We start from the raw sequence: 24,267 nt of genomic DNA on the forward strand, positions 1-24,267 counted from the left end.
AAAATGCAGTAAGCACAATTTGATCAATAAAGCTGCTGCCTCTGAATATAAATTATGTAGATTGCTTTCACTCTCTGTTCTCAATGAGAAATTAAAAGGTTAGCAAGATACAGGGTGTCTGGGAAAGTAATTTGCAGAACCCTCTTTTTAAAGAAACATAATTTTTAATTAAGTTTAAAATTTACAGGCTCTTGGTACATTTTAACTTTGCCATAATTTCTAAAGCAGACCATTGCAAAGATGTCTAGCTCTTATGTAAACAAAGTTCTGCCAGTCTTCATAGAATAGTGGCTGGTATTTATCTTTTCAAGCAATGGAATTTTTTTCCAGAAAATTTCTCAAGCAATACTGTAGACCAGATCTTTCCATGCCATCTACCCATAGAAATATGAATGAATGAATGAATGAATGAATGAATGAATGAATTCTTTATTGGCCAAGTGTAATTAGACACACAAGGAATTTGTCTTAGTGCATATGCTCTCAGTGTACATAAAAAGAAAAGATACATTCATCAAGAATCATAAGGCACAACACTTAATATAGTCACAGGGTACAAATAGGCAATCAAATCATACTAGGAAACAGTCAATATAAATCATAAGGATACAAGCAACAAGTTACAGTCATACAGTCACAAGTGAGAGGGGATGGGTGATGGGGGTGATGAGAAGATTAATAGTGATAGCAATGCAGATTTAGTAAATAATTGGACAGTGTAGAGGGAATTATTTGTTTAGCAGAGTGATGGCATTCAGGAAAAAACTGTCCTTGAATCTAGTTGTTCTGGGGTGCACTGCTCTATAGTGTCATTTTGAGGGTAGGAATTGAAACAGTTTATGTCCAGGATGTGAGTGGTTTTTATCTTAATAATATAATAAAATATCTAGATAATTAATATTATCTAGATATTTCAATTGTTTAGCAAAACAGTGCGGTGGCCTAGAGATGAAGATGCTCGCTTCCCCCTCAGAAGGTTGAAAGTTCAATCCTAGACAGTGACAGATGTTTCTTATCAGGACGCAAAGAGAAAATATCTGCTGTGAACTTTGCATAGATGTCAGGAAGGGCATCCAGCCAGTAAATGCTCAGCTCTATCCAGTCACCCTAACTCCAACCCGATAAAAGGGATTAAAGGGTCATAGAAAAAAAGAAAAAAATCAATTGTTTAGCAAGAGCAATAAAGTACCAATGTGATGAGGTTGTTTTAACTTCCAGTACAGTGGCCAATAAGAATCCTCCATTCTCCAGGTTGCCTGATATTATTTTCTAATTCATTCCCCAAAACCACATCTATGTTTATGATAGATTCATCAAAATCCATTGCAAGAAAGATCAAATTATTTTTTTTAATTATACCAATGGGTTCCATGAAAGAAAATTAACATTATTTTTTTCAATATTCAATAGATGTCTATTTCCAATCCCATTGTTTTTTCTAATTTTCTAATATTGAATGGATTTGACACCACAAAAAACCAAGGCACTTTAAATTCTAAATATTGTTCAACTTGCTCTGGACTGTATTGAATTTGTGAAAAAAAATCTACAAAGTTTTTTTCATTAATAAGTCAATTAGCACTTGTTAGTCTATTTTATAATGGAAAATATAACAAAGCATTAGGTGAAATGGAAATTTTTACTTTTTTTTCTCCAAAACAGATTTTTATAAATTGAATGAACCAAACAACCATTTCAGACAATGTGCTAAATGTAGAAAGATTATACAGATTTATTCCAGGCATTTTTTGTAGAACTATTGTTGGTACACATTTCAGTGAAGACAGAACCAGAGGTGGTATTCAGCAGGTTCTGACCAGTTCTGGAGAACTGGTAGCAGAAATTTTGAGAAGTTCGGAGAACCGCAAATACCACCTCTGACTGGAGATTTTACAGTATCTTTCCCCTGCCATGCCCACCAAGCCACACCCACAGAACCAGTAGTAAAAAAAATGGAATCCCACCACTGGACAGAACTATAGACCTTTCCAGAACTTATATATCAAATAAATGGGTTATATTTCCTACCAATTTTTTTCTACATTTGCAAACTTTGGAAATTTTCTCAATTGACTGATTTAAGTCAGAAACAACTGCAGAATGACAACAATAGAATACTCTATAAGTGTCATAGTTTATAAATGCAGGGTCTTGTGTATTATTTTTGTGGTCCAGTATATTCTATGCTAATATAATTTCTGGTATAATTTCAAAAATACCTCTGATCTTACTTGAAACAGATTTTGATGAATCTACCACAAAGACAGATCAGATTTTGGGGAAAAGAACTGATGTTATAATAGTTGTGATCCTGACTCTCTGTTCTTATAACTTATTGCTTTTGGGTAGAAGAATGTATCATCTTCTCAATGACCATAATTAAACAGCATTCAAACTAGGATTAACTTAACATGTTCTGAAGCCAATTAAGAAATCTACCATCCCCAAATCCTCCCTACCCTTAATAAAACCTTGAAAATCTGAGATCTATAAGAACCTAAATTTCTGCTAGCTACATTTTTGTTTCAATAGAAAATAGGTAATCATAATGCTTAGACCAGATATCAGTTAGGAAATGGTACTTAGCTGCCAATTTCCCTTGAATCTTATTAATCTTTGTACTGATTAGGCTAATGTGCTTAAGTATATTGCAACTAACATTAATAAAACAAGGGAGAAATGTTTCAAAAATGATGCATGAGTCACATTTAATATGCTACATTTCACTGGGATACCACTGGGATTAAGTACTGCCAGGTTTTTGCCTTTAATTTACTTTCCTGCATCCTCAAAAGGTTTTTGATTTTCAGTGAACTTGGCAGAGTACACTTATCTTCAGGCAGTGAACAAGGAACGGAGAGCTAGCAATAAGAATACCTTGCTTCCTTCTTGATCTCCTACTAACAAATACTGTACTCAATATGCCCTTTCTCTACATCAAAGATGGTATTGACTGAAATGGATTTAAAGTTGAAAATAACAACATGAAAAGAGACTTTTGCACACATAAAAATCTGACAGTTAATTTGCATTATTTGCCTTAGTTCAAATGCCATGTGGTGGTTAATGAGATTCACGTACACCTGCCTCTTGATTTGGAGCTGTCCAGAGTTGGTTAGAAGATGTGTGGGGGACAATATAAATGTTTTAAATTAATAAATAAATTTGAAGATAGAGAGTGAACAAGCTCAGCTAGTGTGTAGGCCCATGAACTCCAGAAAAATGGAAGTGATTGGTCAGGCCTTTGAGGAATTCTTTCTTTTATTTTGTTTGTGCTTTCCTATCCAGCTGATAATCATAGATTTCTTAATGGTCTCTAGCTCTAAATCTCCATACAAGGCTGGCCCTGCTTAATTTCTGAGCATAAGCAAAATGTTGCCACTTATTGAGAGAGAGAAAGAATAAAAACCATAATTAAGATCAAGTATACATATGCCACTTCCAAAGGCAAGTCTAGGTTGCATCATAGAGAAAGTGGAATAAGCTGAGGATTTAATTCGTATCTGTGATCAGATCAGTTCATAGGAATAATCAGAACAGCTGGATGCCATAATAACCTACTCTTTAAGGACACAAGACTTAATCAAAGGATATTTTAATTTTCACTTTTTCTCTATTTGATGAACAATCAGAGAATGGTCCTCTTCTAAATATGCCATTGGATCAAAGACATATAACAGAATAACAAAAACCTTGCCAACCAAATGTTAGTATCTAGACAGCCAACAAAGTAGTAGACATTAAAGTCTTTCCCATCATGGGAAAACTGACCAGTGATCCATGTGACTTGGGAATATCTAGGTGCAATCTTCAATCTACCAGCAAAATAATGTTAATGGTGATAGCATTAGCAACAATGTAATTAAGAAATTTAAGTTAATTGCCACCCCTCCATGTTCATATGCATAAAACCTTCAATTTGGATTTTCTTATGAGACAGACTTCCCCAACCTAACAGACAGAATTCAGCTGCAAAATTCCCCAGCCAGCCTAGGTATTACTGAAGTTGAGAAGACTCATTGAAAAAAAAAGCCCACTAAGTGGTATTACCATTCCTCCATTGCGGTTTTAATCCAAAACTCTTAGATACTACATACTGGATAGTTCTTAGATGGAATATCACCAGAAGGCACCAAGATTGTAAGCTTATAAGGTATAATAAATAAAGATCCCAGAAGGCAGTGCAAATCATTACAATATTGTTGTCAAGAAAACTGTGAAGGAATATCATGAAGTTACCAGAAGTCACGTGCAACTTGAAGGAAACATTAATTTGCAAACAGGAAGGGACAATATTACTACATGAACACATCCACAATAGTTCTATGTGGAGAAAGTTTAATAAATACGGGCAGCTTCGATATTGCAGAAATAAAAAGAAAATGTAGGTTCAGTAGGAACTCTTCTGGGTGGCTTGTATAGATCTGAAAACTGGGAAGAGGAAGCAGTAGGCTAGTAGAATATGTTTATTTGGTATTAACCATGTTTCCCTGAAAATAAGACCTTGTCTTTATATATTTTTTGCCACCAAAAAAGGCACCAAGTCTTATTTTCATGGGGATGTCATCCACTGACTCCCCTCACTTGTGCGTGTCATCCCCAGCCTCCTTTTCACTGTCAGAGGCCTTCAGGAACTTCTTCTGTAACCAGCAAGGGTTTTCTGAAGGCTACTGCAGCCGATAACAAAATTCCGGATTGATCCAGAACTCTGTTATAGGCCTTCAGGAAAGCCTTATCAGCCTTGCCGGCTGCAGAAGAAATGGGCCAGCAAGCCAGGTATCGTGGTGTGTGAGGCCTGACTGCAATTGTCCAAAGATAAGTAGTAGGGCAGCTCCACACACCCTATCCCCACCGTTAACTTTTACCCATGCACTCTGGAGTGGGTGGAGTCTTCATTATGGTTTATTTTGAGGGTAGGGCTTATATTACATGTGTAAAAGTCAAACTAGGACTTACTTTCAGGGGTAGATTGTATTTTTGGGGAAACACAATATGTGCATTTTGATCAGCAATTTCCCTCTGGGATGTAAGAGAAAAGCATGGCTCCTCTGCGTCTTAAACAAATAGAAAGAAATTTTAAAAAATAGTCTGTGCTTTATACCATGGCAATGAAGCTATAAATTAATTGTGTGGTGTTGACCCGGTACACCACAGTAATACAGTATTTGAGTGCATTCTTTTTATCATATGCAGGATTTTATGAATGAACTTTAGCCATTCAGCAGAGGAGAATTAATTCCTCTAGCCTTCCTCTGAAAGGGGACCACTGTCTCTATTTCTCCTATTCAGGATGTCTCTGATTAATTCAGACGCTGCAGTGGAAATGTGAAAGCCACATCGATTCAGATTAATCTAAAGTTGAAAAGCTTTGCTGCTATGGTCATATATTGCTGCTCATCAGAGCCCGACATTGCTGATTCTGACTCAGGAAGTGCAATGGCAATATCATATTTCATCTAAAACAGGAGTGTCCAACCTTGGCAGCTTTAAGACTTGTGGACTTCAACTCCCAGAATTCCTCAGCCAGCTTTGCTGGCTGAGGAATTCTGGGAGTTGAAGTCCACAAGTCTTAAAGTTGCCAAGGTTGGACACCCCTGATCTAAAACGTGATGGTGCAGTGGTTAGAATGTAGAATTGCAGGCTAACTCTGCTCACAGTGCCAGGAGTTTGATTCTTTCTAACCACACGGGTTTTTTTTTGGGTGGGGGGGAGGTCAACAATGAAAATAAGAGAAATGGACAAAAGTTTATATAGTGTGAAAAAGTTGAAGAGGAAAATATTTTTGGACATGTCTCCTTAGAGTATAATCTAAAGTCATCCAGTGAAATTAACTTCGAGCGAGGAATTCTGGAGACTCCTTTTCCTTAATTAAGTTGTGCCATAATGATGTTCTCACTATCATATGAAGTAGAGATGGCCATATTTAAAGCAGTTAGACCCATTCCTGGCAAAAATCAATAGCTGCCAGTAACAATAGCTATATAATATCTCTAATATATTAGGCAGTAACCATTCCATCATCAGTTCCTGAAGACTGGTAACTGGCGGGGGGGGGGGGAGAATTGGACTTGCAAAATCATTTTTATATATTTATATCTCTATCATATGGTGATACAGTATTATTACCGTCGTCTGATAATCACAATTTGTATTATAGCATTTGACATGTTACACTTAATTCCTCCAGAAAAAAAGGAAATATATATCTATACTTTCCCCCAATCCTGCCTGGGATAATTTTCCCACCCCATGGGAATTGCTCTTCATAATGAAAGTAATGTCAATTTTCTCAACTGCTTCAAAGACTTTTCTTTATTTAGTTTACCTTGATTTTTTTTGTATTTGTTTATAGGTAGCTATTTAAATGGAAAAGGTGCATTAAAAACAACTAAGCAGATGCAACTAAGTAATGCAAAACAGATGATTGAAGATGTCGCCATAGCGGTACAGCTAGTTTTCAACTTAGATCAATTAGTTTCATGACCATTTGAAGTTACAACAGCACTGAAAAAAGTCACCCATGACCATCTTTTTATACTTACTACCATTGCAGCATCCCCATGGTCACATGATCAAAATATGGATCTTTGGCAACAGTTCATATTTATGATGGTTGCAGTGCCAAAAGGTCATATAATCATTTTTAAAATTTTAAAAAAAAAAAAAAAGAGAAAAAAAAGTTACTTAAAAACAACAAAAAAAATAAAAAAATAATAATGAAAATAAAAAAATAAAAAAAAAAAAAACAAACAAAATGTCTTGCTTAGCAACATAAATTTTGGACTTAATTGTGCTTGTAAGTTGAGGACTACCTGTATAGGTTAGAAAAGGAGCTGCTCTCGATCCTACTTTGTTCAAAATATTTGAATGATCTTGAAAATACCTTAAATGAGCCTGATAGATTTTTGACAAAACTTGGCAGGAGAAAGATCTGAGTTCTGATGTAGTGAACTTCATTAAGTATTTGTCAAGCAAACAGGTTGTCTTATCGTAAGAACAATTCTTAGTCTTTGAAAAGGCATTAACACTATGGAGGTGGTTCCATGATCAAATCATGGAACCGGCTAAAAGCTTCCTGTATTTGTGGAGTTTGTTTTATCACTTCATTTTATGGTCTATACCAGGGGTGTCAAACTCAAGCCCAGGAGCCAGAGCCGGCCTGTGGGATGCTTAGAATGGCCCACAAGGCTGCCCTGGAAATAGTGAAGGACTGGCCCGTGGTGCCTCTGCTCACAAAAATGGAGCTTGGGGGGGCCATGGGCAGCCTTCCTGCACTCAGTTTTTGCTGGCAGAGGGTTGCAAGAGGTCGTTGCAGCTGAAAACAGAGCTCGGGAACCGGTTTTCACTGGCAGAGTGCTCGGACCACCACAGGCACCCCAACATGAGTGACGATGAGCTGGCCACGCCCATCCTGTCCAGGCCCACCCTCAGGCACCTGAGGTCAAACACAACACTGATGCGGCCCTCAATGAAATTGAGTTTGACACCCCTGGGATGCCCTGTAAAAATTATTCATTTTAATTTTCCTATAGTAAAAACTGCTGACATATTTCTGCTGATGTAAAATCTCCAATATTAGGGCAATATATCATCTCCTTTATAGAGCTGATATTTATATTAAGCTTCCTGATTTAGATTGTATACACTTTTCCTATGTGCCTATATTTGTGTCCCCACATGAATTTCCAATGAGACCATTCCATTAGTAATAGAACATGTCTTGTAGAAGTTACAGTATGGTTGTTTCCCCTTGATTCTCTGCTTTAAACATCATTAGCTTTGGTCAGTCCAGAGCTATTATGTTAATTCCATGCATTTGGTCACAATTATTCCTGGTAGCCCAAAGAATTCATTATCATGAGCTATCACCTATTTTTGTTGGTAATGATACCAACAAACCAAAGATGCGACATCAGAAGTCCCTGGAATTTAGGTTAGATTAGAAAGTGAAACAAAGAATTCCAAAGAAGTCATTGATGTTTCTATATTATTGCAAAGAAAACTATGTGGCCATTCCCATGCAGACTCTTGAAGTAGACCTCATTTTTGTTTACTTTCTGAATTTAAATGGATAAGAGTTATAATCCTCTTCTTTCTTGGTCACTTTTTTATTTTAACTCTGAGAGAAGCAATTTAGTGTATTGGTGAAGGAACCAGGCTAGAAACCAGGAGACAGTTGTGGTCCCAAAAGTACTTTTTCAAAAGGCAATTGGACTTTGTTTTTTCTTAAAGACATCTTGCTTCTCATCCAAGAAGCTTCTTCAGTTCTGCTTCTTGGATGAGAAGCAAAGCGTCTTCAAAGAAAAACCAGAAAGTCCAGTTGCCTTTTGAAAAAGCACTTTTGGGACAACCATGACATGGATGACTGAGAATCTCCATGTTAGGGATTTGGGAATTAACCCCTAGAAAAGTATTGCAGCAGTAGTCAAAGCCAGGCAACCAAAGGAGAGCGGAAGGGCCCCAGAGTATACACACACTGAACACAAACACTGTTTGTAGTTTAAATAGTTTTTAATCCAGTTAGAGTTTAAGCATTGTCATTCAGTCCATTAAGTCATTCACAGTATTTCCATCCAGTAAGACTCACTAGTATAGTCCAAGTTAAGAGTCCTTGCAATATCTTTATCAGCCGATAAAGATATCTTCTCCTCCTCCGGTTTCACTCTCCAGAGAAACAAACGCTGGATATTCAGTAGAATTACGCAGTAAATCAGCAAACAGTAGCAAACAATAACAGTTCAGTCACAGGCACTCACAGTCAGTAATCACAGTTAGTCGCAGCAAGACACAGTTAGTTGCAGCAGCACACAGTTACAGCAAGCAAGCTTTCCAGCTTCTAATGCTTCCTTATATTGTAACTTCTAACCGCACCCTTAATCGGCTAATTGCCTGCTGCATTGTGCTTAAAGTGATAAGCACTTAAACCATGATATCTAAGTTTTATATATTTATTCACCCAAACCATATTTGGTATCAATGTTATACCTAACATACTCCCCTTTTGGGTGAAATAAATATATAATACCTTTACAATCTAATCCCATATTTTTCACAACTCTCTTGGTGCTTACTGGCACCTTGGGCTTTAGTAAAATTATCAGCTAAATTGTCCTCCGACATACAGTACTCTAGCTGAATCATCTTACTTCTTACAGATTGTCTCACGTTTAGGTATCTTAGATCTGTATGTTTGCTCCTTGTTTTTACTCCAATATTTGTGGCCATTTGAATTGCTGCCTGATTATCTTCATGTATAATTATAGGATAATCTACAGTTATACCTATATCAATTAACATTTGTTTATACATTATTAATTCTGTACATAACAATGATAAACAGGAGAATTCTGCCTCCATAGTAGACAAACTTATATGCTGTTGTCTTATTGACTTCCAGCCTATTAATGTCTTACCCAGCATTATGGCTGTTCCTGAAGTCGACTTTCTTGTGTCTCTTTCTGATGCAAAGCTAGCATCTGCATAAGCACTCAAAATTAAATCACCCTTGGTTCTAAATACAATGAATAATTCATTGTCTTTTTAAGATATCTTAATATCCTCTTAGCTGCAATCCAGTGTCTTTCACATGGTGCAGAATTGAATCTAGCCAACTGATTCACGCAGTACGAAATATCTGGTCTAGACCAATTACTAATATAACTCAAACTACCAATTAAAGATTGATAAATCACCTTATCAAACTCAGGGCTTTGTTCATCAGTGTTGCTAAAATCCTGACTCATTGGAGTCTTAGCTGGCTTACAAAGCTCCATCTTGTAATCTTTTAGCAATTTGCTTATCTTATCTTCCTGAGATATCTTAAAACCTTTCCGTGTTTTCTTTATATTCAAACCGAGATACTTCTTTATCTCCCCTAATTGCTTGATCTTTATTCTCTTTCCTAATGATGCTATTATTTTATTTGCTTCATCATTAGTTTCAGTTATCAAAGCAATATCATCTGTGAATAGTAATAATAATGATACTTTCCCATTTGTCTCCCTCTTAAACAGACATGGATCGGCTAAACCAGCTTTAAATCCTATATTGTCTAGTTCCTTTACAATATACTGGTTCCATTCATAGCCTGATTGTTTAAGACCATAGAGACTTTTCTTTAACAACCAACAATCATTATTATCCTTATTTTCACTTTTAATACCAACAGGTTTTTTCATATAAATAATATGTTTTAATGGGGCGTGCAAGTAAGCAGTTTCCACATCTAAATGGTTAACTATATAGTTTTTACTAGCTGCCCACACTAAAGCTGCTCTCAAGGTTGCTGCCTTAAGACTAGGTGCAAACACCTCATCGTAGTCATTGGCATTCTGCCTAAAACCTTGGGCTACTAATCTTGCCTTATGGATTAAATTACCATCCTTATCTGTTTTTACCTTAAATATCCATTTGCAGCCAATGGATTTCTTTCCTACAGGTAATTTGGCATTTCATACACCTTCATATCACTTAATGAATTCAGTTCCTTATTCATTGCTGCATACCAACTTTCTTTTTCCTTATTAGGATACTTTTTAATTTCTTCAACAGAATTAGGAACTTGATTAATCTGGCACACTGTGTTAGCCTGGTACCTATCAGGCGGTCTAGATACACGTGTAGTTCTTCTGGGAATTACAGGGCTTACTGGAGGACTTTGTTGAACTACTACCAGTTCATGTTCCTCATCCTGTTCAGCTATTGAATCTGTTTCTTCCTTTATGGGCACTATTTCATCCTGTATTTGTCTCTTTACTTTATTTTTAAAATTACAGGGATAACTAATGGGATTTCTATAGGATTCAATAATTACATCTTTATTGGCATCCTGTTCTAATTTCTCCCATCCTTCATGTTCTAGAAATTGGGCACTAGCACTACATAACACTTTAGATGTGCCTTTCTCCCCAAATCTATATGCCCTATGGTTTGCCTGATAACCAACGAAGAAAAATCTTTTAGCTCTATGTTGCCCTTTTTTCTGAGTTGTGCAGGAATATGCACCCATGCTGGTGCACCAAATGTGTGCAGGTAACTTAGATCAGGTTTCCTGCCATGCCACCTGGTGAATGGTATTTCACCTGTCGTTGTATTAACAACGTTGTTCAATATGTTATTAGCACACATTGTAGCCTCCCCCACAAAGAATCAGGTAACCCAGAATCATTTAACATTGTTCTAACCATTGCCTGTAGTGTTTGGCCTCTTCTTTCAATAAAAGCGTTATGTTCTGGCCTGTATGGAGCAGCCTTCTTATGCTCTATTCCAGCTACCTTAAGTCTGTTCTGGAATTTGTTATTAATAAATTCCGTGCCATTATCTGTCACCAGGGTTATCAGTTGTCGCTTAGACTTTCTTTCAGCAAACCTAAGCCAATTGAAAAATGTTGATATGTTTCAGTTTTGCTTTTCATTAAATAGCAAAACCCATATCTAGAATAATGATCCATAATGCTCAGTATATATCTAGCACCCCCATACTGGGTTTCTTTTGGACCTATTATGTCTGCAAATACTACTTCTAAAGGTTCTTTTGTTTTGAAACCATTTAGCCTATTTGCAGGCAATACTTTGCTCTTATCTTCACAGCAAACATTACAACGCAAATATTTATCACAAGGTTTTAACCTTATTCCTTCAGATAACTCAACTGTACGTTTTAGCATTTTAAAATTTACATGCCCCAAACGCCTATGCAATAAATGGATACATTCTTCATGAGGCTTTATATTATTAAATACAGTTTGAGCCTCCCCTTTCTTACTATTATCTAAGACATATAATGTTCCATTTAAAGCTGCAGTTACCCTTTTGTTATCTTTTTCAATTATGCAATTATTATCCTTAAAAGTAATTACATAACCTAATTTATCTAATACCCTTACTGAAAGCAAATTAAACTTTAGTTGCGGTACATACAACATTTTTATATCCTGGTTTATGTACGGACAACGTGCAAAACCTTGACCTTTCGCTTTCAGGTTCCAGCCATTGGCAAGAGATATATGTTGAGAACTTGTAGACATTTTTATAAATTTTGTCTTATCTCTTGTGATGCAGTGGGATGCTCCACTGTCAACCACCCATAGATTATTCTTCACATCAGAGTTGTTAAACGTGGCTAGTTCAAATGCTTTCTTTGGCTTTTTTATATTCTGGCTTTTTCTTTTTGCAGAATCTTGCCAAATGTCCTCTGCCTCCACAATTAAAACACTTTTTAATTGTGTATGCTGTCGAAGATAAATTCTCTTCTTCCAGGTGCTTTACTTTGCTTTGCTGGTTTCTTTCAAGCTTTGAAGATAATTTCTCTTCTTTCTTATCTTCTCTCAGCTCGTCACGCTCACGCCTTCTTCTGGCTTCTTCTAGTAGCCTGCCTGTAATCTCGGTTAATGAGAGGCTTTCTTTGGCAATACTTCCAACGAAGTCACATAGTCATCATAGCTTTGATCTAATGAAGATAATATTATGTAGACTTGTTGCAGTTCATTAAATATAAGCTCTTTTTCTTGCAATTCTTGAAAAATGCTCTTCATACAGTTTAAATGAACTAACATATCTCCATTCCTCTGAAGATGCGTTCAAAAGCTTCCGTGTAAGATTTATATGTGCTCCTACACTGTCCCGAACATAAATCTTCCTGAGGTTCTCCCAGCAGTTTGCAGCATTTTCTTCTCCACGAATATGGACAAGCTGCTGATCACAGAGAGTCAGTCCTATGATGCATAAAGCCTGCTCATTTTTCAGTTTAAAGTCTTGTAACTTTTCTTTATCATCATCATTAGCAGGATCCCAGCTACTCACATCTGGTGGGTTTGCTATAATGTCCCACAAACCTTCTCTGCGTAGAAGTAAACTACATTTCATTGACCATGAAACATAGTTTGTTCCATCCAGCCTGGATATCATGGACAGTTGTGACAAATTTACTTGTGCCATTACTCTTCAGATATTTTGACTATTTTAAACTAATTAAAACAGTTTGTTTTTACAGTAATGTGCAACTCACACCAACTCTCTCTGCTATATCCTGGTTAGTTAGACTATGCTGCTGGGCCCATAACCAATGTTAGGGATTTGGGAATTAACCCCTAGAAAAGTATTGCAGCAGTAGTCAAAGCCAGGCAACCAAAGGAGAGCGGAAGGGCCCCAGAGTATACACACACTGAACACAAACACTGTTTGTAGTTTAAATAGTTTTTAATCCAGTTAGAGTTTAAGCATTGTCATCAGTCCATTAAGTCATTCACAGTATTTCCATCCAGTAAGACTCACTAGTATAGTCCAAGTTAAGAGTCCTTGCAATATCTTTATCAGCCGATAAAGATATCTTCTCCTCCTCCGGTTTCACTCTCCAGAGAAACAAACGCTGGATATTCAGTAGAATTACGCAGTAAATCAGCAAACAGTAGCAAACAATAACAGTTCAGTCACAGGCACTCACAGTCAGTAATCACAGTTAGTCGCAGCAAGACACAGTTAGTTGCAGCAGCACACAGTTACAGCAAGCAAGCTTTCCAGCTTCTAATGCTTCCTTATATTGTAACTTCTAACCGCACCCTTAATCGGCTAATTGCCTGCTGCATTGTGCTTAAAGTGATAAGCACTTAAACCATGATATCTAAGTTTTATATATTTATTCACCCAAACCATATTTGGTATCAATGTTATACCTAACACTCCATAGACACTGTTAGTTGTAGCCCTGCTTTAGTCATAAAGCCAGCTGGGAAACCTTGGGCCACCCACTTTCTCTCAACTCTAGGTGGCAAACTACTCCTGAAAAACCTTGCCAAGAAAACTACAAGGTCTTGTTTGGCAGTCTCTGAAAATTAGAATCAATTGAATGGAACAAAAAACAACTATAAAATATTTTCCCAAAGGTGTTTTTTCAAGAGGCAACTGGACTTTCTGGTTTTTCTTTGAAGACATTTTGCTTCTCATCCAAGAAGCTTCTTCATCCATTTGCACTATTCAGGTGACCCTGAATAAACCTTCGAGTGGCCACAACGAATGTCTAAAAGAATGCAAATGGCCAGCTGTCTGCAAGGGGTATAAATCCTTCCATTCCCTGCTATCCAGTCAGAGCTGGAGAAGCTTCTTGGATGAGAAGCAAAACATCTTCAAAGAAAAAACAGAAAGTCCATTTGCCTCTTGAAAAAGCACTTTTGGGACAACCATGGATGACCGAGAATCTCCATAGATATAAAATATGTGATTTTTTAGGATTAATACTATTGAAATGTGTTTATTTATAAACTTTATAAGTGCAAACAGTAATTCTTCTTTTTGTATGACATATGTAGAAGGGAGATTATATTAATTAGTTTATCCCTCACCATGTGCTTTCAGACAACAAGGATCACAACATCCACACTTCGTTGAAATTAGCTTTCAATAGCATCAAAATTTCACTACTCAAAATGCAAATGATCTGCTAGATTGACTAAAGTGAAATGGGAGTGAGGAAGTAATTTAGATTTTTAAAATATATTGATGAAGATCCTGTTAATGACTAATACTGCATCCATTTAAGGCAACAGTCTGCCGAAGCAGCTGAAATTGAAAGAAGAATTTTTTTAAAAAGTTGTTGTTACAATTGGATCCTAAACAGCATGTCTTCTAATGACTGCAGCTTCTCAATATAATTGGGGAAAAAATGAGTTGATGTCAGAAGGTCATGGAATTTTGAAATTCCTGCCGCAAATCTGGCATAATATGTTGGCAGGCTCTCCGTTTATCTGAGAAGCAGTAGAAACTGAGAGCCAAACTTCTACAGTGGAAAGAATAAAGTTAAATAAACAATTTCATAGCAGGAATGGAAATTTTATGTTTTGAAAAAAAAAATGTCTTACCTAACACCAAGGACCTTTCCCATCAAAAGGGGTGATTCACCACTGAACCATGACAACTGCTATTATATGCTGATCTATGACCAAAATAAAATTGATTAATAATTGATACTTTTGCTTCTTTAAGAAGCATAGTTTTGTTTACATATATTGACAAAAGTACTATAGTAACCTCTCTCCGTTCTCTGTTTTACCTTTGAGAAAAATATATAATGTAGAGACTATAACTATGACATGACATTTCCAAAGTAATAATTACACAAGACAAAAAGAAAGATAGCAATCTTATAGATAACATATACAATACATTGAATTAATGGATGCTATGTTTTATTCACTACATTTTACAATATGTTTTATTTTTAAAAAGGAACTGTGATTCAAATCCATTTTTCCAATAACTTTAATTGTGATTTTTTTTTCTTTTTTTCTTTCTTTTTTGAAGACCCATATTTTCTAAGTTCCTCTTGCTCCTATAAACTTATTCAATGCATATTCATTATGCTGCTGATCTCCGTTTTACTAATCAAGTTAAGCAATATAGCAGCCTATATAACTGCAAAAATATCTACTTCTAGCCTGAATCATCCATTTTGCAGAACTCTTGAAAAACAATATACCTAGAAGATTAATATAAGGTACTCAGAAAAATGAATTAGCATCCATCACTATAAAAGGTTTTCATTCAACAAACTTGGAATTTTTCCCATTTAATTCCTTTATTATCTTATTCTTGAAAATAGCATTATTAGCTGAAACAAGGAAACATTACTTCTGTTTAGCTTACTTTGCTTCTGTTTAGAAAAGAGATAGGATGAACATAAATTTATGGCCATATCTCTTCCCTGATTAAGTCTTTTTCCTATTGTCTATTTAATAATTGGAAAAGTGTTTTTTTCTAATGAACTTAACAGTTTTTAGATCATCAGGTATTATATTATGATATTTTCAATCCTTAAATTGGGTTGTTCCAATTTTTGGCGTCAAAGAATCTTGTATACTAAATCCATTTGCTGATTACTTCGCTCTTAAGCCAAAAAAAAATCCCACGTGGCAACAAATCTAACTTGTGTTTCAAGAATGTAATCTGGATTTGTACCATTTATTAATGTAATGATAGATAAAACAACAATGTTGAATCCAAATTTGCAATATGGGATACCAAACACAATTTTGGATACCAAAGTACTGACTAGTTCATCTCAAATCTTTCTGTGCCAACAAGATTTTGCTAAGGCCTTACATGATTGAGAATAAATAATACCATTTCCTCTAAATGTGGGAAGTAAGATAGAATATTCAGTCCATAAATGTGCTATTGTAGCTTCATTGTCCATTACTATAGAATAGGTGACAAAACATGGCCATCCAGCAACAAAAAAATTGGTATGGTCCCTCTTTTCTAATACACAGAAGTACATTCAAACTCTTTATCATTAACCTCAACACACACAGAGAGGGAAAGATACAAACACACACACACAATACAAGCAAGGACAAGCATTTTTACCAAAAATCAGCTATCCACAGTAGCCTATCACTCTTTTTAATGTATTTAGAAAAATTAATCCCAACACATTAAAAAGTTGAAATGTAAGACAGGAAATAAAAATAGAGAAAAATAGAGGTCTTGAAAATGCATTATAAGGTGCCTTTCAGAGAGATCATCTTACAGGAAATAGGCCAAAGAGTTTTGCAGAATTTTTAGAGCTATACTCACATGATACACTAAGCTCAAAAGATATAGTTCATTATGTAGTCCAAAACCAGGAACTGTGAGTTTTCACAAACCTTGGATGCAAGTCACACTTTCAGAAACTTCAAATAGTTCTCATTTTTTCATTCGGTGCCATGATCAGCCACCAACTTTCCTTAAGTAGACAAGAGTGATTGGAGTAAAAATTAGGTGTAAAGTGAGCATTTAACTGTGTAAAACAAACAGAACCAACAGCCTATATATCTTATTACATGTTTCCACAGATTCTAATTCAAGCCTATAGTATCCATTTTTTTATTTATGCCACAACACACACACACACACACACAAACACAATGAGTGAATTACAAGCTACCTAACTGAATAATAAAGGTTTCTGACCTATCATTGCAGCTTTATAAACATCTGGTCATTGGTAAAGAATGCAAAAGCAGGAAACTTGTGCCACTAGCGTGTTGCTGAATAGACAGATGTTGTTTGATGGTGTTAAAGGTATTGTCTCGGGATGTAAACTGTTCCAAGTAAAGCAGATTTTTACAGCTGAATTATGGTGAATGTATTTGTCAGTGCAGATGGTGTTCAAATTGTGCTCCAGTGTTCAGAAATTCAACCCCTGGGGGGAGGGGGGCTATTACTATTCGTACTATCTTTATTTTCTTTTGCCACAGTCATTCTAATTCTATTTGCAGGTCTTTGTGTTTTGTGGGGTTTTTTTTCTTCTATTCTGCTTCTCCTAGAACAGGCACTATCCAGATATTTTTGTCTTTCTTATTGACAGTTTTTAAGTCTGGTGTATTGTGTGGCAGGTGCTTGTCTGTTTGAATTGTAAAGCCCCAGAGCACTTAAGCTTATTCATTTTCTACTTTGTGATCCCACCAGTTCTTGCTTGCAGGCAAATGGTATTTCTTGCAGATATTCCAATGCTACAAAGTATCAATTTTTGAATAATTTTTTTTAGGTTTCTTTAGGCTCACAAAGCATGATAATATGTTTCTTCAAGTTGTACACATTTCCAACATATATTTGAAGTGCCTTGGTATATTCTGGATCATTTCTCTGGCAGTATATAATAATAATAATACATCATTTTGTAAAAATTCCTTTGGAGACCATAATGTATATCTCAATCCTTTTAACCATTATTTTCCCACCAATCCATGTTTGTGGTTATGTTTGTGTGCTGTTGGAGGTAAATGAGGGAAAGATTTATGTTATCAAATTTCACTCTTTATCTGCAAGTTAGCAAGGAAATTAATTAAGATAGCTTAATATTCCAGCACCTTGGAAAAGCCCCTGTTTTAGTATTGTAAGGGATCTAAGAGAGATGATGTCTATGTTCTGATCAAGGCTTATTAAGACACTAACAAACACATGTTAGTCCCCAAACCCTTTTTTCTTTATTTCAATGGCTGTGAATTTTAGTCATTCACAGCCCATAATGAGTCGCAAACAGTTTGTAAATAGTCCCATGGAAGTCTGCTAAAGTCTTTCAGGATAAGTCTGATAAGCATGCACCTTTATCTTCCTTGAAATGCTGCCAATGACTAAATTTCCAATTTGTTATACAAGGCCAAATGGAACACAAATTCAACCCAGAGCTTCAGATTTCAAACTGACCAGTACAAACAAAGTTGCTTCCTGCAAAGGTTCCTGTCCCTTTGCTCCTCCTTTATGTCTTATGGGAGGACCAATCACCTCCAAGCCTTACTCCTGAGTTGCCCCTTTTGTCTTAACTGTTCTTGCTACCCGCTGTTCTTCTGCCTCACTGCTATCAGATTCTAGAGGCTCTGGAATCAGCACATAACTCCCAGATGGCCCTGGCCCCATCTCTATATCAGACATAGAACCCTCGTCCAAATCCTCCTCAGACTCCTGGACTGGCCCATGTTCCTCTCCACTATCTGACTCTGCTGCCAGCTCTGCAGGCTGCCATTGGACCACAACAGTCTAATATCAACCTTGGTTATTCGCTGAAGGTTATTTAATGATTTGCCAAGTATTGTCTATACTACCTGGTCAGAGAGAAGCTGTTTTCCACCCAACTGGAAAAGTCAGAGATGACATTTTTGCATTTAGCTCATGTGCTGTAACTCTGAACCACATAATTTCCCATAAGGAGTATATCATTGCCCCATGGGTTTAGTTGTCAAATCCCTATAGAAAGCAAAATATTCTTCCTCTGATTAAATGATGACACCACACAAAACAAACTGGGAGCAGGTAACAAAACAGTAAAGTGAAATGAAGTGGGGGAAGGGAGCTTTGACCAATATTCAGATTTCTTGAGTTGAAATGATGTTACATTTTACTTCAATTTTTCAAGTTTGTCTTCTCTGCAATTAGAGGTAATCCTCAACTTACAACTATTATAAAACTTTCTGCCATTTCCTGTCCCCTTGGCACATGACCACATTTCAGGTACTTGGCAACCTGTTCACATTGACAAACAATTGTTAAGCACCCTGTGATCACGTAGTTTCCATTTGTAATCTTCTCTGCTGGCTTCCCCAGAAAATCAATGGGGAAGCCAGCAAGAGAAGTTGCAAAATGATAAGATGTGGATTTAAGGTTGGTTCCCACTGTGCACCAAAGGATTTCTCCTCCTTTCCATGCAGAAGGCAGAATCCTCCCATGGCCTGAAGAAACAAACCTCAAATCTGAAGAAAACACCAGGGAACCCCAGCTTTCTGAGCCTTCCAGAATGATGGAGAAATTTTGCCAGATTTGAGGTTCATTCCTCCAATGTGCCATTCCTCTCCTGGAGGGCAGATTCCTTGATGCCTGGAAAAATAGGTATCAAATCTGGTGAAAATGCTAGTCAATCCTAGCAAATGCCATCATTCTCACAATTATTTTACCCAGTTCTCCCTGTGCCTTTTTTCATCCCATCTGAGAGGCTTAGGTCCTCTACCTGGCACTCTACTTAACTGGGAAAGCCAGGATTGCAGTTGTTGAGCTAAGCAGTCACGTGGCATCTCACTTGGTGACCTCTTTGCTCAACAATTGATGTTCTGGGCCAATTATGGTTGGGCATGGAGGACTGCCTGTAAATCCTATTGATTCTGAGGGAGTTAACTTTCCACAGAGTATATACTTAGACTACTTAGCTGTAGGAGGAGAGACTGGCTGAACTAAGAGAAGGAATCAAATGGGAACTCAGTCTGGAATCTCTGTGTATCCCAAGAGAAAGAATCCAAGCCTTCTGAATGCCTTGGAACCTTATCTAGTTTCACTCAACTGCAAACCATTAATCTGAGTATAGGCTTGAACAACAAATCAATTAATTGAATTCTTCACATGTGATCTTGATTGTTCACTCCTGATAGTAGCCTAATGTAAGGTCCAGACATAAAGTACCAAAGAAGGGAAATTTTAGAGGCAAATTGTTTGATTAAGCAGGCAATTTCCTCTACATATTGGTGGGTAGTCTCATTAGCCTTTGCTCACTAAAAGACTCTTTGCCTCCAAATATTCTCTTGGAATCGAATAGATTAAAATCCAAAAATATTCACATCCAGTTCAAATGTTTGTCCAGCTATTATACTTTCAGTGTTTTATGTGTTAAATCATCATTTACATTCAGTGATTTATTTTTACCATAAAGGTAGTAATGCCATCCCTTGACAAATCTATTAGAACAGTATTGCCACAAAATTAAAAGGCAGCTGTTCTCCATTTTTATGTGATCTGCTTCTTTTCTGTTGTAATTCTATTTTTTGCAAACTTAATAGGTTGGTTTATGAAGTATATTTGCTTCAGAGATATTAAATCTGTTCCTTTGTTCTAGGAACCTTTTTTTTCCTTTCACTTTTTATCACATTAATTTGTCCTTAGTTTCGTAGACCCCCATATTGTGGATTTTACCAAATGTTGTTTTGGAATCAATAAACTTAATTAAGATTGGATTTGTCAAGCAACAACTTTTTCAATAAAATGATGGAGACAAAATATAACTTCACAGCCTATAGGGGTAATATTTGTCTATTCAGTATTGCATCAGAGCTATTTCAATTCATCTTGCCTAGACCTGAAAATATTGTTGCTCATTTCTACTTTAAATCTGTATTTTTGTTTGAGTACAATGTAAATGTATCATCTCTTGAACAATGTGGCATTCATTCATTCGCTTACCTTTTCTTCCTTCACTCTCTCTAGCAGAATAGTTTGTAAATCTTTCTGCTACCCAATACAATGGTTATGAACTGTTTTAGCCTTATTAGGATGGCTTAGACCCACAATAGCTGGGGGAATGAGAATAATGATCTAAGATGCCTAAAGGATTCATACTGAGAAATAAGTAAAGGTAAAGGAGTCCCTATGGATTACACATCTCTATTTCAAGGTCATTCAGCCAGCGCTGCCCAAAGTCATTTCTGCAGGCATGTGACCAGCATGAGATTACAGAGCATTGTAACTTTCCCACTGAAATGCTATCTATTTATCTACTTGCATTTGCATGCTTTTGTTGGCAGCAGCTGGGGCAAGGATGGGAGCTCACCCATTGTGTGGTGCTCAGGTCCCACTTTCCAGCCAACAAGTCCAGCATCTTAACTGTTAGCCACCCTCATATTGAGAAATACTACTATAATTTTTTTACATGGATTTTTCAGAGTATACTGTATCTACAATTTACACTTAAATGGATTTAACATTTAATTCCCAATTATGTCACAAATATTGGATTGGGAAGCAAATGTCAGGTTCACATAGAAGAGAATGAGAAGAAAGTAAGAACTAAAATATTTCTGGATTATCAATCATGCAGTATTTTTAAATAATTTAAATACAGATAATCCTCGACTTACAATCATTCATCTAGTTGACCTTTTGAAGTTACAATAGCACTTGGAAAAGTGATTTATGACCATTCTTCACACTTACGACCATTGCAATATCCCCATGGTCACACAATCAAAATTCAGGCACTTGTCAACTGGCATGTGTTGATGACAATTACGCTGTGCTGGTTACACTGACCTTCCCAGCTAGTTTCCAACTAGCAAAGCCAATGAGAGAAGCCAGATTTTCTTAACAACTACATGATTTGCTTAACAACTTTGGCAAAATAGTCATAAAATGGGGTACAACTTACTTAACAACTGTCTTGCTTAACAGGGAAATTTTCTATACTTCCATTCCATGTACTTTGTACAATTATCTCACTTTACTAGGAGCTCTTCTGTTTTGCCAGAATCCCTAGGAAGTAAGGGGCAGAAAGAATTATAGATATCTCTAATAAAAGATTCCAGGTGGCTTTTCCAAATTGATGAGCAAAGAGATATAAAATCCATTGAAGCTTGTAATACAGAGAAGCCATATGTTTCTCTTTGTATTTTGTAGGTGCTTCTACAAGCTGATCGATAGAACCAGATCTCATAAAATCAAAATTGGTAGTATCAAGAACATTGTTTTTCAAAATGTAACTAGCCTTTTGTTTATATTGTATTTCATATCTGTGATAATTACTTTGGGAAATTTGATGTACAAAAATCCAGTAACTGTTTTGGGGAGTTGGGGAAAGAACTCAAGGTTTCTACGATATTAGAAATGTAAAGATTCTCAGTCATCCAGCTCATGGTTGCCCCAAAGATGCTTTTTCAGGGAGGCAACCGGACTTTCTTGGGGTTTATTTTTTTGAAGATATTTCGCTTCTCATCCAAGAAGCTTCTTCAGCTCTGAGAGAAAAGTGGGGAATGAAAGGGTTTATATCCCTTGCAGGCAGCTGGTCATTTGCATCCTTTTAGAGGGCCATTGAACCACTAAGAGGTTTATCTGTATCCTCAGAGTCATCTGAGTGGTGCTCCTGGTCCTGTTGTCTGCAATTTTTTGGAAATTCAGTCCATTAGAAATGGGATATGGATTGGAAAGAATGTCATGTTTCCTGCCTTTGGTTAATATTTCTTACAAATACCAATGCTCAAGAATCAGCATATCGTAGTATCCCTATAAATTTCATTATTTATATATTCTCTACACCACTCATTACACAATTATAGAAACAATAAATGAAATAGAATCTAAAATCAGACTAATTAAAATCAGATTAAATTATTATTAAATGATTATTAAAATCAGACTTTTAAAGCTGCCGCCTGCACCAGTAACTGTGAGTAAACCAGAGCCCCCAAAACAAGCCCAAAAACGCTAGATTCTGAAGCCGTGGAGCCCTAATAATGCTGGCGGAGCTCCTGCTAGCTGATCCGGAGCCTTCCTCTCCTTCCCCAGAGAAGTGAAGCTCTTTCCATCGAGCCCTATTAACCACACTGGTGGAGCTCTTGAACTGGATCACTTGGAGCCAGCAGAGTGCAAACAACGTACCTTCATTTAAATCCCTCACACTGCTGATAGAAGTATCTTCCACGCCAGACAACGTGTTTCCATTAATATCCCCCACACAGTTTCCCCGGAGCCACATCGGACAGCTGGCAGGGAGAAACAAGGAGGGAAGAGAAAGCCCTGAGGCTCTTAGGAGCCGAAAGTCACCCTGGACGGGTGGTAAAGGCAGAGGAATGCTTCGGTGATCGCGAGGAGAGGAGAGTCTCCTCGACTGACCCCAAGAAAACCCCTCCATCCGAACTAAAAAGAGAACTGCCAGCATGGCTAAATCGAAGCCAGGAAGGCAGATGAGACAGAAGTGAAAAAGAAAGGAAAGATCTTGTAACAGCGTGCTTAGTCTTGGTAAGAATCACTCCAATTTCTGCAGTGGAATTTTCCTTGGAAAGTGGGACTCAAAGGAAGAAAATAGCTGTGATTAACGATCTGGAGTGACTATCAGATTTAGTTTTTAAAAAAAGATATTGCAACTAGAAGTAACTTTAAAAGTAAAGGACAGATTGGATTGGTTAATCCAAATTTCTGGACTGTATTTTTACTACTACTCAACTTGAAGAACTTTAGGAAACTATTGGAAAACAATCTTATTCAGAGACATATTGATTGTAGTTAAAGTGTTTTAATTCAGTGAGTTTTGCTCTCTTTCAAAAATCCAGCATGCTTTGAACATCTTGTTACAGCCTATTGTTTACAGAGTAATAGCAGCAGCAATCAGAGCAATAAATTCCTCCCACCCAGTAAATCACAGCTGCTAGTAAAACAATTAACCCTTTCCTTGCAGACTCTCAATACTACCTCATTACTTTAATCAAACACCGATTAATTCATTACCTCAAAACTTACAACTTTTCTACCTCATCACCTATATCTACGGTTAGATAATCAATTTCTATAAAATATTTCATTAATGGTTTAATTGATTTATTGTTTTAATTGATTAGTGTGATTGAGTGTTTAGTGCAAATAGTGTGATTCCTGATTAGTTTAAAAGATCAAGATTCATGTAATTTAATTGATTAGTAAAATCAGTGATTTAGTGAATTTAATTGAACAGTGTGATTAATGATTAATGTAATTAATTGATTAGCGATTAGTGTAATTAATTGATTAGGCTGATTGTTGCTTAGGAAAATTATTTGACTAGACAGATTACTGCAATTGATTGATTGGTGTGATATTGGCTATATTGATTACCCAAAATTGTTCCATTAATTAATTTAATCAATGTACCATCTTAACAAACCTACCATGCCAAGAAAAAAATCCAATGCCAAACCACAACCTAAAGAGAAAGTAATCCCCACCAATGAACCACAAGACTCCTGCACATGCCTTAAATGCTACAAAACTCTAAAGGATAATGAAAACT

General features: G+C 36.4%; 1 protein-coding gene and 1 long non-coding RNA gene across 4 annotated transcripts in view; one reads left to right on the plus strand and one right to left on the minus strand.

Annotated features, from left to right (window-relative positions):
- The window catches only part of BANK1 (B cell scaffold protein with ankyrin repeats 1), a 183,051-nt gene that overhangs the window by 116,429 nt on the left and 42,355 nt on the right, over positions 1–24,267 (plus strand). The window lies entirely within an intron of this gene.
- LOC148130670 (uncharacterized) lies at positions 410–23,182 on the minus strand. Of its 2 annotated transcripts, XR_015749173.1 has the most exons (5): positions 22,884–23,182; positions 16,640–16,719; positions 14,852–14,925; positions 4,953–5,054; positions 410–3,815 (listed from the first exon to the last, which is right to left on the minus strand). It is a non-coding gene; the product is annotated as an uncharacterized LOC148130670 (long non-coding RNA). The 2 variants fall into 2 exon arrangements; XR_015749172.1 differs by lacking the exon at positions 22,884–23,182 and having other exon boundaries at positions 16,640–16,909.

This window comes from Notechis scutatus, chromosome 4, assembly GCF_049901735.1.
Source record: "Notechis scutatus isolate UNSWTSFEM ecotype Mainland chromosome 4, rNotScu1.2, whole genome shotgun sequence".
NCBI lineage: Eukaryota > Metazoa > Chordata > Lepidosauria > Squamata > Elapidae > Notechis > Notechis scutatus.